This window comes from Zophobas morio, unplaced genomic scaffold (assembly GCF_036711695.1).
Source record: "Zophobas morio isolate AGI-343-1 ecotype UQ-CSIRO unplaced genomic scaffold, CSIRO_AGI_Zmor_V1 ptg000084l, whole genome shotgun sequence".
Lineage (NCBI taxonomy): Eukaryota > Metazoa > Arthropoda > Insecta > Coleoptera > Tenebrionidae > Zophobas > Zophobas morio.
The window spans coordinates 272673-287025 of record NW_026972189.1 but is presented as its reverse complement, the minus strand read 5'-3'; the positions used below and the strand labels follow the sequence as shown (position 1 = coordinate 287025).

Below are 14353 nucleotides of genomic sequence, written 5' to 3'. Positions count from 1 at the left end.
TCGTAGTACGTGCAGAGTTGTTCTTCACACGGTTACAACCCTTACTTTGGTACCGCTAACACTTACTAGGTAGTGTCTGTCTCTGTGTTTCTCTTTTGGGCACAAACGATTACCAATAGTTTTGATTTCTGGTATTATTATTATTATTATTAACATCGCGACTTATAGGCTGCATACAGCTTTTATCAGCTTATCGGTTTCTATTTGTCTGGTAATGCTAACTTATGAACTAAACTGCTATTCTACTATTCTACTTTCTGGTAATTGAGTAAATAGTTATACAAATTTCATCTTTGTTAAACCGACATTATATCGGAGCCTTTTTCACTTAATTATGATAATTCTGTTTCCTAAATGTTATTACCTATGCTTACTTCTCATCAATTCTGCAAACTATTGTTGTTAAGAATTTCTGGCTTACGCAATTTTGAATCTCTGAATATTTAATAATTTCACTATGTTCACGCCGTACAGTTCCAACGAAACTGTTTTAAATAAAAACTTCTTACTTCGTTATTTGGGGCACTATCTTGGGTGGTGGTAACTAGTGATAATTTTGAATTTTAGTTCCCTTCTTGTGGTAAATGCGGTAGTGTATACTCTGTTGTAAAATTTCGTCAGTTGGCTTGATGATCGTTTTGGAAAATGTATCCGTAATTTAAGTTAAAGCTTATAAAATCGCTATATTTTTTTTTTTTTGAGATAATTCTTGCTATAGGTTTAAAAATAATTTATTGATTAAGTCAAGACTGAAATTGAAATTTTGAATGTTATAAATTTTTAGTATTTTATTATTTCCAATTTGTTAAAAATTTTGATATGCTATAAAATATCTCCATGGACTGATAGTCGTTATTTCTTACTGTATTTATTTAACAAATGCAATTTTTTTTTGTTTATTCATTTACGCACAATTTTCGTTAGTTTTTCCGATCATTTTCACATGCTTGATAAGATAATCGTGTCCCTTGCAAGTTCATCTTTTTCTTTTATTTTCATTGTATGTTTGACTTAAAATTGACAACTGAGGTTACTGGGGCTTTACAACCACTTATATGTGAGTTTCCGTGGATTTTAAGCTGTTTTGGGTCGTGGATTTTCATAAAAAAAAAAATGTAATTCTTGACATATTTAGTTCGTGTTTATTGTATTTTGTCTAACATTATTACTTCAGAGCTTAAATTTATCGGATTTATTTTAGTTGAACATCTGGTAATACTACAAGGATTTATTGACGGGATACTCCAAACAGGTACAGTACGAGTTGTTAAGTCTCTATGGTTTTTGCTTTCAATTCTATGCATATACGTATTTTTATTTCTTTTAATCGAGATTATTTCTTTATTTGTTTCACCTTACTGTTCTAGTCTTTTATGCTCTGGTATTCACACTTGTTTTTATTCGGCCCAACCAGTGCGCGAAAAGAAAGTTTTCTAAATATTTGTTTTATTCGTTATTTACTTAGGTTATTTCTTTCTCTATTAAAACAAAATTTACTGTATTGCCTTATCGAGCTATTCATTTGTTTAATCACGTTCTGTTCTTAAATCTGGTTTATTTACAAGTACAAATACTATTCCGAAAATTAAAATTTAAATATATTATTATTACTTTATTTTTATGCTGGAAGTTCAACAAAACAAAATGGGTTTTTTTTTTACGTAAAATCTACTTAAAAAATCCAAGCAGAATTCGTTTATTATTTTAACTGTGGTTTATAAAATTCTTTCTTTAAATTCAACAAGACAAAATTACTTATGGACAGCTTTAAAATCTAATTTCAGAAAATCTAACAACAATTTTTTTTTTTTTTTTTTGTTAATTAATGTGTTGTTTATCAAAGTTCAGATAGAGGTTCTATTTTTATCAAATATGAATTAGACGTTCAAGAAAAAAATTAGTAGGGCATGGTTCATACAAAAAAAAAATGATTGACTGATTGGTTTAAATATTGATTTTTCTTTTGTTGTTTTAGAGTCGAAAAGCTAAAAATTGCCTGTAATTATTTAAAGTAAGTTTTATAAAATTTAAATGAAAATTCTTTAATGATATCGTACATGACAAAGTTAGCAATGATTTATCTATTTGTTTAAATTTGTTTTACTTTATTTAAATTTCGAAAATGATTTTTTTTTTTTTTTTGTTTTATCTCAAAAGCGTTTCCGATCCCAGCTGTTCCGAGTCAGGGTGAATATCCCTCACCAAACAGAATGAATTCGTTGGGTTTTATTATTAATTATTATATGCATAAGCGTTATTTAAATAAATGCTTATTGTGTCTAGTTCTTTCTTATCATTTATTCTGATATTGCGAAATTAAGGTAAACTATGGTATGTTATTAACATCTGAGTCTGTGAAAGATGCACTAGGCAGGGGAAAGCTATCGTGTTTTATTAAACATCTGGTACGACTTCTTGAGTTGGGGGATCGCGATTAAGAGCTGCACTCTGTGCGAGTTTTGTATTGGTACATTTCGGGAAAGTACTTGCAGGGTTGTAGCGTTCGCGTGAATAAAGTTAGCACATTACCGGTATTGACAGTTATGACGATAAGAACTATTTGCGAAAATAAACGGAATAAAATAAGCGAAAGTCTCTTTACTACTTAATAAATGTAATAACTGTTTGTGTCATGGTCTCCTTCTACCATGGTTTGTGTGACATCTGGTGGCGTCTAACCACAAGGGCGCAATTCGGGTGCATCTTAGCACCAATTAGGGGTTCGATAAAGCGAGAGAACCCTCTTGTCGCACTGTTTCTAAATTTGGGAACTTGAGATTGAGAAAAACGTTTTAGTGTTCAGTGATTTTTGATCTAAGTAAGATCGGGTCTGTTGTTGTGAAAATTTATCTAGCAAGCAAAAGCAGAAATAGGTAAGTAATGACTTTGTTTTCTATTGTGTTCGCAATGGTTCAAACGTAGTTAATTTACTTTAATTTTGTAATGAAATCTTTTCAACGATTACTTTTTATTTATAGGTGAACAACGACGAGTTTCTACCGATTTTCTACGTTATCTGCAGACGGAGAAGAGCTTTTCCACGACGCCTAGACGCTTTGCGAGATTGTCAATCAAATTCGCAGAAATTCGTTAGAAATTGTGGGTTCGATTTGGGACGGACTTTCGACATCGCGCTCCGCAACCAGCAGAAGGCCCGTAGTTGGGGTACAATCGGAGACTTCTGCCTACCTACGAAGCGATTTCCGTCCCATCATCGCCGAATTTTTCGCGAGTTGGAATATTATCTGGTCAGTTCTTGGTGGTACTACTGTATCACACTGCGTTCGTCGCCAATTCCGAACTAAATTGTCGGTGGAGTGATTATTATACATGATGATGTTCTTACGATGTATGTCTTATAATTTAAAATAAATTTGAAGTGCTTAAAAATTTCTGGTGTTTATTTCATGAGCTTTCTGTGCTACTGGATGTAGTTGAAAGAAAAGTTGTTCCATAATTTAAAAGTGCGAAAGTGAGAAAGATGAGGAAAAAATTTTATTATCTTATAGACAAAACTTGGTAAGTAAGAAGTACTTAAACTCTGTGTGCACTCTAGTTGAATAAATTGCGTGAATTCTCGAACTTAATGTTTTTCTCGAATTATCATAATAAGTGTGCTCGATAGAAAAGAGACTCGTTAAATGAATGCGGCTGTTTAGATAAAAGTTAAAATGCCTAATTGTAACAAAAAAAAAAAATGCTCAAAAACTTATTTCGTTTACCTTGCCGTCAACACATTTTTCTACGATCTGCAATTTGCAACATTTATTTTAAGTTAATTTGTTGTTATGAGAACGGTTCACTAAAATCGTGCAAAAGTAATTTCAATTTTCAAAAGGGATAGTCCGAGATAAGTTTGGTTGAAAAGCATTGAAAATAGTACGAACGAACTTACGCCAAAATAGTTATGTTTCACTTAAAAAAATAATAGTAATACACTAATCTTATTTTACACTCTGGGTTGTCTGTGATTTTTAATTTTTCTGATTTTTGTGATTTCTATGTTTTTAAGAATTTTCACATTTTTCTTTTTGTTCATTAATTATTACAACTCCCTTTTTTTTGCAATTTAGCGAATTATCCTACCGACTGCGCCATTTTGTCGTGTCCATCCGTGTTATTATCGGTGGCCAAGCATGGACACTAACAAAATTATTTATTTGGGTGTAGGCCCATTTCCTTGGAAATGGATAGCTAAATTGCAATCAGGGAGAGGTAATAAGTAAAATGTAGTCTTCATTTAACAAGTATATTAAATCTAAATTCAAACAGAATTAATGGTAAAAATTGTAAGTCCCAGACAAAGGTTAAATATAATCGCATTCTTAAGGCTACGAAACCAAAAATCGATATTTGACGCGTTCGCTAAATAATAATAACCTTTACTTGATAATACAAAACAAAACTACTTACTATTCACTTCAATTATTTAGATATATGGCAATCAACAGTTGCTACAAAAGGGCCAAATATCTACGTCTCCTTAAAGTTATTTAAAACGAAAACGCTACTCGAAATGTCCTTAAATAATCTTTTTCTATCCCTGATCAATAAAATATTAGCACAAAACTTAATTTAAATGCCAGTGAATAATTGCAAGTATGACGTTAAGTAGGTAGGACATGGACGTATGAGGTCCAATTTGCAAATGGTACCTTTCACAAGGATCATTCCCTATTACCCTAAGTCGCAGTAATAAAATTTGGAATGATTAGCATTTCCATAAACAAATTAAAAAGAATAAAAGAAACTGTTCAAAAATCATGGAAGGAAGTTTCCGGACCTTAGAGCAAAAATAACAAATGACAATACTACATATTTTCATAAATGCGCGATTAATCATTAACTACGGGAAGTCTTAAAGCTTTTATTAAGGTACACGGGTTATCCGGAAATCCCCCCAAGATTCGTCAAAATTCCGAGATTCACATTAAAACAGGGACCGCAGAGAGCAGTGACCGCTTTCGTTATCTTCATCATTTTGTTAATGGCGTTTGCATTTAAGCGACAGACTAGTAACCCATCTCTCAGATAATTCCTCAGTTCTGAGTTGATAAACGTTCGCCCTTTCGATGACAGTAATGGACCATTCCCCAATTTAACAAGTTAAATTTTTCGTATAATGACGGAGGTCCAGGTTAATCACACATCAGTCGATTATCGAAGAAGGCACAGAAGCAAGATAACACATGCATGACGGTTTAAATTTAGATTCTTTCACTTACAAAAAACCATGGAACTTTTCTAACTCTTCCTTCGCAATTTCGGGCAAGGAACTATCAGCTGGACAAGGTTTCAGCACGGCTCTACTTGGGTATCGATCGTCGTGGGTACTTCTCGTCTTCGTGGCACACTGGATTCGACTTCCTCGACTTCCCGATTTTGCGACCTTTTATACGGCGATTTTCTCATTAATTATGTCTTTGGTGGCATCTTTATGAGTGCACGTGTTGCATCGTGGTATTCGTATTTGGGTTAGTTGATAAGAATGCAATCCTTTTGGGCTTTATTTAGAGGTTTTATAAGTCTTAGTTTCGTTGTTTCGAGAATTTCGTCAGACTGATAAGTCGCAAAATAGATTGATGGTAATGCGTGAGATTTGATTTGTTTTATGCTTCTTTTATCTTGCGTTGCGTTATTGTGTAACGCCTTTGGTAGTTAATTTGGTGTGATTTATTTGGTGTTGGTTCCTCTGTGCTTTTAATTGAATGTCGTTAGAATCACGTGCCAACGTTGTGGATTCTTCTTTGTCTTGTTATCATGTTAACGTCACATGCTGTCGCCATCTTGGAACTTTTGCTTGGGTGTGGTATTTAGCTAGGGTTGACTGAGTGAGTGCTTCTCAATGGTTTGCGAATATGGGTTTTGCAATTATTTGGTGGTTGGAATACATACGCGATTGGGCATGCGCAATTTGCTTGCTTTTTGCGAATATGCGAATTTAGTCTTTGAGTTAGAGAATTATGTTCTGAAGTTTCTTATTGCGGTATTTTGCGGTTTCTCCTCAAGGGTGGACCGTCACAACAAGGTACATGAATAAATCTAAAATCGGAAACCCAAAATTTGGTCAAATCGAGGCAGTAAAATACATGTGAATCAATATTCGGTGCTATATATTCAGGCACTCCCCCAAGTGTAAAGATTCAGATTTTTTCCATAAAACGAAACATTTTCTATGAGGTTAAGACAAAATTACGACTGTGAATGGTAGAAGTATCTGTAGACGCATTCATAAAAATATTTTTTATTCAAAGTTAAAGTGATTATTTACATTTTTAAATACTTGCTACTTAGCCAAATATAAAATACGAGAGTTCGAAAGTTGCTATAAATGAGCTAATTATTTTGATATGTGTGTTTCCATATTAGCGTGGGTATAAAGTTAAGTTAGGTTGTTCTGCAATCAACCAATTATTTATTTTTATTTACACTATTTTGGTGATAACAGTTTCAGGGTTCATCCCCTTTCTCTGCCACCTCGTCAGTAAACTTATAACACTTTAAAAAAGTCAATATTTGGTTAGATTTTTAGACTTATTAGTGTTAATATTATCTGGAAATTGATGTGCCGTTTTTTGATCCTAAAATACTTGATTTTTGACCATTATTCTTGCTATACCACACGAAAATAGTATAAATAAAAATAAATAATTGGCTGAATGTTGAACTATCTAACCTAAAATTATTTTCATCTTTTGTAGACTTTGGCCTCACAGAATCGTAGAAAACAACTTTCAAACTTACAACCCAAGCTAAAATTAACTTAATAGCAGTTATTTTAATAACAAATATGAGAAATAAACCTACAAGAAAAAGTCATAATTGTGTTATTAATTGTGAAGTAACTATTAAAAATATCTAAAGATTGTGATGCCAAAAGTTACTTTAAATCAAATAATGGCTTTCATCCATAGAAACTTTTGGCCTCTTAATTACATGACGAATAACTTTCGGACTCATGTGCTAACATACATTAAAGTATAGTGGACCAAGAGCTATAAGGTTATATGGCCATCATAAAATCATCCCATTGTGTGGAAGTTAAGTTGTTTACAATAGAAAAGGTTTTAGGGTCGTAAATAACGTGTCCACTGCAGCTCGACCGGCTGTTGTGGTTTCATTCAGGGTCGGCTTTCACTAAATATGAAAATCTACCACTCCACTATTTCTTTACTACCTGCAGCCGCTGAGGGTTCCGAAATAACCACTCGCTTTGAAAGCCAGCCCTGTTAAATGTGAGCAAGAAATGTTTAGAAGAAGATTTATTGCCAATCGGTAAGCTTATTGCGAACTACAGAAAGGGAGTATTTATTTGCGGTCAACTACTTTTATGATGGTCATATAACTTTATACCTTTTGGACAAGTATACAAGGTACATGAATAAATCTAAAATCGGAAACCCAAAATTTGGTCAAATCGAGGCAGTAAAATTCATGTGAATCAATATTCGGTGCTATATATTCAGGCACACCCCCAAGTGTAAAGATTCAGATTTTTCCATAAAACGAAACATTTTCTATGAGGTTTAGACAAAATTACGACTGTGAATGGTAGAAGTATCTGTAGACGCATTCATAAAAATATTGTTTATTCAAAGTTAAAGTGATAATCTAAATTTTTTAAATACTTGCTACTTAGCCAAATATAAAGGACGACAGGTCCAAAGTTGCTATAAATGAGCTAATTATTTTGATATGTTTGTTTCCATATTAGCGTGGGTATAAATTTGGGTTAGGTAGTTCTGCAATCAACCAATTATTTATTTTTATTTATACTATTATGGTGATTCCAGTTTCAGGGTTCATCCCCTTCCTCAGCCACCTCGTCAGTAAACCTATAACACTTTAAAAAATTGGTCTAAAGAGTTTAGACAGTACTTCCCTCGCTGTCGGAAACTTGACGACTGCATGTCTATTGTGTGTGTGAGTAAAGTAAATTTACGCTTTCATTTATTTTCTTGAATCACCCTGTATATGCAAATCCAAAAAATATGAATGGGGTGATAGATCACAAGTACAGACTGATCATATTTTGTACATTTTAGATATGATTTATTCGGCAAATTTTCGAGCTGACGTCATCAAGTTTTTGGAGGGGATAAGCAAATATATTTTGACTAAACATTTATTATGCTCTTTATAACCTTAAAACATCTGCAAGATGTCAGAGCATTCCGTTTTGTAGTTCCTGATTAAATCAATAAAATATATTTACGCATTCATTAATTTTTTTGAGTCACTCTGTATATGCAAATCCAAAAAATATGAATGGAGTGATAAATGACAAGTACAGCCTCATCATATTTTGTACATTTTAGATATGATTTATTCGGCAAACTTTCGAGCTGACGTCATCAAGTTTTTGGAGGGGATAAGCAAATATATTTTGACTAAACATTTATTATGCTCTTTATGACCTTAAAACATCTGCAAGATTTCAGAGCATTCGGTTTTGTAGTTCCTGATTAAATCAATAAAATATATTTACGCATTCATTAATTTTTTTGAGTCACCCTGTATATGCAAATCCAAAAAATATGAATGGAGTGATAGATCACAAGTACAGACTCATCATATTTTGTACATTTTAGATATGATTTATTCCACAAACTTTTGAGCTGACGTCATCAAGTTTTTGGAGGGGATAAGCAAATATTTTTTAACTAAAGATTTATGATGCTCTTTATAGCCTTAAAACATCTGCAACATTTCAAAGCATTCTGGTTAGCAGATTAAAAATTAAATTTCAAAATGTTGTTTTATAATTTTGATTTTATAACACTTTAAAAAAGTCAATATTTGGTTGAATTTTTAGACTTATTAGTGTTAATATTATCAGGAATTTGATCTGCCGTTTTTTGAGCCTAAAATACTTGATTGTTAACCATTATTCTTGCTATACCACACGAAAATAGTATAAATAAAAATAAATAATTGGCTGAGTGTTGAACTATCTAACCTAAAATTATTTTCATCTTTTGTGCACTTCGGCCTCACGGAATCGTAGAAAACAACTTTCAAACTTAGAACCCAGGCTAAAATTAACTTAATAGCAGTTATTTTAATAACAGATAAGAGAAATAAACCTAAAAGAAAAAGTCATAATTATGTTATTAATTGTGAAGTAACTATTAAAAAAATCTAAAGAATGTGATGCCAAAAGTTACTTTAAATCAAATAATGGCTTTCATCCATAGAAACTTTTGGCCTCATAATTTCGGACTCATGTGCTAACATATCTTAAAGTACTAGGTACATGATTAAATCTAAAATCGGAAACCCAAAATTTGGTCAAATCGAGACAGTAAAATTCATGTGAGGCAATATTCGGTGCTATATATTCAGGCACACCCCCAAGTGTAAAGATTCAGATTTTTTCCATAAGACGAAACATTTTCTATGAGGTTAAGACAAATATTGGTGGATTGAGAAATAAATCTAAGAAATAAATTCATAATGATGTTGTTAAGTGTAAAATACCTATGAAAAAAGATCTAAAGACTGTGATGCCAAAAGTTACTTTAAGTCAAATAATAGTTTTCATCCATAGCAACATTTAGCCTCATAATTGCATGTTAGGTAACTTTCGGACTCGTGCGCTTCGTATATGTGAAAACAGGTAATTAACCCATCATTCCGGGCACAATTTTGTTTTTGGAACGAAGTACTAGATTAATAAATTTAAAATTGGAAACCCGAAATTTCAACACAAGCCAGTGAAATTCATGAGGTGTATTATTTCACGATATGGATTCGTAAAATTTAAGGCACAATCTCAACATTCAAATTGTAATTGATAGACTCCGGCTTTATCTAGTTAAGTAATTTTATCTTTGTTGTTCAGTAACTGATTTCTGGTTGAATTAATTTTTCTAAATGAAATATTAACATTTTTATTCACTCTATTTAGTATGTTTTTAATTTTGTAAGATAATGTTTCAATAAAATCCAGAAAATAATATCTACCTATGTCTTCCTTAGTATCATGGTCCGTTTTGAACAACGAGCAACATTGTTTTTTTTTTAATTTTGTATCTTATTTTGTGAATTAGATTGTGGATTAATTTTACTTTAAAGTCATTATTTATTGCAATTTGTTTTATGGACTGAAGTTCTTTATTATAGTTTTCATGGTTTAGATTAGAATTGAACAATATTTCAATTAAAGATGCAAAAGTTGATATTTTATGAATCCATAGGTGGTTGGAAGAATTGCAAATAATGTTGTCTGTGTATGTTTTATTGGCCCAATATCTTACAAAATTAAAAACATTCTTGGAGAAATATTAAACACGAGAGGCCAAAAGTTGCTATAAACGAAGTCATTCTTTTCATCTTTAGTACACTTTGACCCCATATGGATTCATACAAAACAACTTTCAGGCTCACAGTCCAAGGAAACATTAAATTAGTAACCCTTGTTTTAAGAATACCAAATCGTCTTTCAAATATCGACGGATTGAGAAATTAATAAATCAAAGGGACAGATTTATAATTATGTTGTTTACTGTGGAGTATCTACGAAAAAAATCCAAAGACTGTGATTCCAAAAGTTAATTTAAGTCAAATAATAGTTTTTATCCATAGCAATGTTATGTTCAAAAATCGGCACAGAAATTAAATGCGGTGTTGTCATATTAGTATTATCTACCTCCACAATTACATTTTACAAGGTTATAAATTGTTTTTCGGTTTAGCAGTAATTCTATACTCTTTGTTAACCCTTTTTATTAGTTATTAGAAACACATCCGGTTTATTAATTTTATAAATATAATTTATTAACTAAATTTGCGCGTAATCTCGCAACGTCGCATCCTTGCATGGCAACAGCGGATTTCTTGAAGTGCAGCGACATTCTATGGCAGCGAACAATGTGTATCCACATAACCTGTAATAAGTTTTTGTTCGGTGCAGAAACAACCATGGAATGGAAAACATTATATGGAGAATATCTCATTTTGCATACGAGTATTTCGCTGAAAAAGAAAATTCTGTGAAATCAACATTTTGGGCTACATAGTCGTTGTTAAAGTCAACTCTGTTAATATAAAACAGCATAGATATAATCTAAGTACACCAAGTTCTCAAGCAAAAAATATAGGTTATGTTTCCCAGAAATCAAATATATTTACAAGAGAAAACTTACGCAAATTTTTAACAGAGGCCCGTGATTAATGTACCTAATGTCAAAGGTAATCTCAAAGAAGGTCAATCACATTGTCTATAAAACATAATGTTTTAGGTATATTTTTTATTCGAAGTTGTAGGAGTATGCGGAATGGAAGAATTTGAACAATTTTCTTGTATCTACATAACCTATAATAAGCTTTTATTATTATTACAGAACAGATTATTAGCTTACATGCCCATTTTAAATGAAAGTATGAAGCATACCTCTTATTTTTCGGCACTTTTAATATTTTTGCTTGCAGAAAGATCTGCAGCAATTGCAAAATAGAGATGGATAGCAGTAATAACAAGCAGTTTACATGCATTCGACCGAACTTGCAAAAACTGGCAGATAATATATCAAATTTATTACCTAAAAACTCAGCCACAGTTTATGAAAAGCGGTATGAATTTTTTTTTTGCGCAGAAACAACCATGCAAAATATATGGAGAACACCTCATTGCATACGAGTATTTCGCTGAAAAAGCAAATTCTGTGAAATCTTTAACACTTTGGGCTGCATAGTCGTAGTTAAAGTCAACTCTGTTAATAAAAAACAGCATAGATATATCTAAGTACACCAAGTTTTCAAGCAAAAAATATAGGTTACATTGCCAAGAAATCAAATATATTTACAAGAGAAGACTTACCAAAATTTTTAACAGAAGCCCGTGATTAAATGTACCTGATGTTACAGGTGATCTCAAACAAAATCAATCACATTGTCTATAAATCATTATGTTTTAGGTTTATTTTTTATTAGAAGTTGTAGGAGCATGTGGAATGGATAAATTGAAAAATAATGACGGCATTCAAGACAAAAACGATACGCTAATAATTAAAATTCCAACGTCTAAAACTGGCAAAGCACGAGAATTTACAAATATGTGTAAAAATATTTATCCAATTGAAATATAGTAAAAATACCTAATTTTAAGACCGCACCATACACCAGACAAATCATTATTTATACATTACATTTGGATAGCTGAATGCAGCAGCTGCTGCATTGTACAAATATACCTGCAAACACACTGTAACAAATTATGCAGACACCTCTTTTGACTAAAAGATATATATTTAACTTTATCCATACGTTGTCAACTTTGTTAATAATTGCAATCTCTAACTTCATAAGAAATATGAATAATCTACTTTGGTGTTTTATAGTAGTATTAAATGTTCATAGAATATAATTGCACTTACTACGAAGTAAGCTTTCCTAGTTTTAAGTTGTTTTCTTTTCTCTTTGATTATCTTAATTTCTTCAGCCTCTATGTGGCTGTTTTAATTCCAAAAAATTGTTTCTGAATAAACTGATTCATACCACTTTTTCTTTCTTTTACTCGAAAACAGTTTAAACTATAACCAGTGAGTATAGAGTATACATAGTCACTGCTATAACTCCAAATATTTACCTACTTTAAAACGTGTCAAGCATTCGCTTGTTGTAAATGATGCAACCATAAATACAAACTTGAACACTGATATGACAGGTTTGAGGCTAGGATGTGGTTTTCATATTCTCCCATTACTTGTTGCCTAAATCTGGCGCGAGGCCAAAAGTTATTATTGACGTATATATATATATATATATATACATATATATTGTGCGTACTGTTTTGACGTGTGTAAGTACTTTGTACATATAACATGAATAAAGATTATTATTATTATTATTATATTCTTCTTAGCCTGATTTTACCATTTCTTCTTTACAAAGTTCCTGACTAATTTTTAAAATCCTGCGCTCTGCTTTAGTGTATGTTCTCTCAGATATTTGAGGTATGTCCAAGACTGAACAAAGTTCTGTAAGTTTAGAGTAACCGGTTCCCATTGCTATCACTCCGCAAACAGCCCCATTATTAACATTATTTGTTTTTAAATCACCGCTTTCTGTACTAAAATTATCTAATATACCACACATCAGTGGCGGCTCGTCAGATGAGGCAAGTGAGGCGGCGCCTCACAGCATAATATCTTAAGAACAGATTGACTTAATTTATAATTAAAAAAGAGTTTTCAATGCATTAGTTACAAAAATATGTTGAAATGGGAAATCTGTACATGATTTTTTATTTTTTACGCTTCCTGCTGATATTTTCCGTTGAATACCGTACGATTTATGCCCCTAGTTCTTTAACTGAAGCGGCGAGAACGTCGGTTCACTTGAACCAGCGAAGCCCAATCACAGACACGGATTTCGATGACTCAGCTCCTATACTCCTATACATACGTTCGTTCTGAACTGAGGCGATATCTTCGGTGCTTCTCGGCCAATTTCGGCGTACTCATTAAACCATTTTTCCATTTATTTTACAGAACGATAGGGTTGCGGGGTGCGTGGGTAATTAGCATGAACGTGAATAAAAACCCACGTGTTGGTGTTTTGTGTTATTGTCTCTTTCATAGGTACAGGTGAGTGAAAAATGAATCCCGAGTACGACATCGTCATGTTGCTTCTTGAAACGCCGTTTTCACGGCGAACCGAGCTAGAACGTCGGCAAATTTTGCTAAATATCGAGCAGTCAAAACCGTTAATTCATTTAACTTCCATTGATAAGCGACAGAGTCGTCAGTACTCCAAGTCATTTAAATCAACTTGGTACCTACGAAACATATAAATGGCTCTGCCGTAATATTTACACAACATCCCGGGATACAACGATTTAACGAATTTCATCCGAAGTGCAAAGTTCCATGAAAGTTCCAAAGTACATATTAAAATTTTCATGGGCTTAAAATGTTTAGAAAAAGAACACAACTATTCCCGAATCCCTCCAAGAAAGTGCTACTTTCAACAAAATTTTGACTTGTAAAAACATTGTTGATTCAATGTGTTATGGATGTTATTATTATTATTAATATTATTATTATTATTATTAGGACCTACCACTGACCCGGGAATGACCGGTATTCAGGCAAGACTTCTATCATTACTAACTAGTAAGACCAAGTGATATTACTATTATTGTCAAATTTCTATCATCGCCTCACCACATCAGACAGTCACGAGCCGCCACTGCCACACATATTACATTTGTAAGAAAATATACTTTTTTAAAACCATAACGATTTTCATTGAGATTAGCGAAAGTACAACCTGACATACTGTGATTAATAGATTTCATAGGTAACAATAGATGCCCTATGTCAACAATTCTACGTCCCGAAGGAACATA

The 14353-nt window shown here is 32.3% G+C and overlaps 1 long non-coding RNA gene across 1 annotated transcript; it reads left to right on the top strand.

Annotated features, from left to right (window-relative positions):
- The first annotated feature begins 10846 nt into the window (after positions 1-10846).
- LOC135144160 (uncharacterized) lies at positions 10847-12434 on the top strand. The gene is made up of 3 exons (XR_010283012.1): positions 10847-11193; positions 11244-11868; positions 11919-12434. It is a non-coding gene; the product is annotated as an uncharacterized LOC135144160 (long non-coding RNA).
- Positions 12435-14353: the final 1919 nt, after the last annotated feature.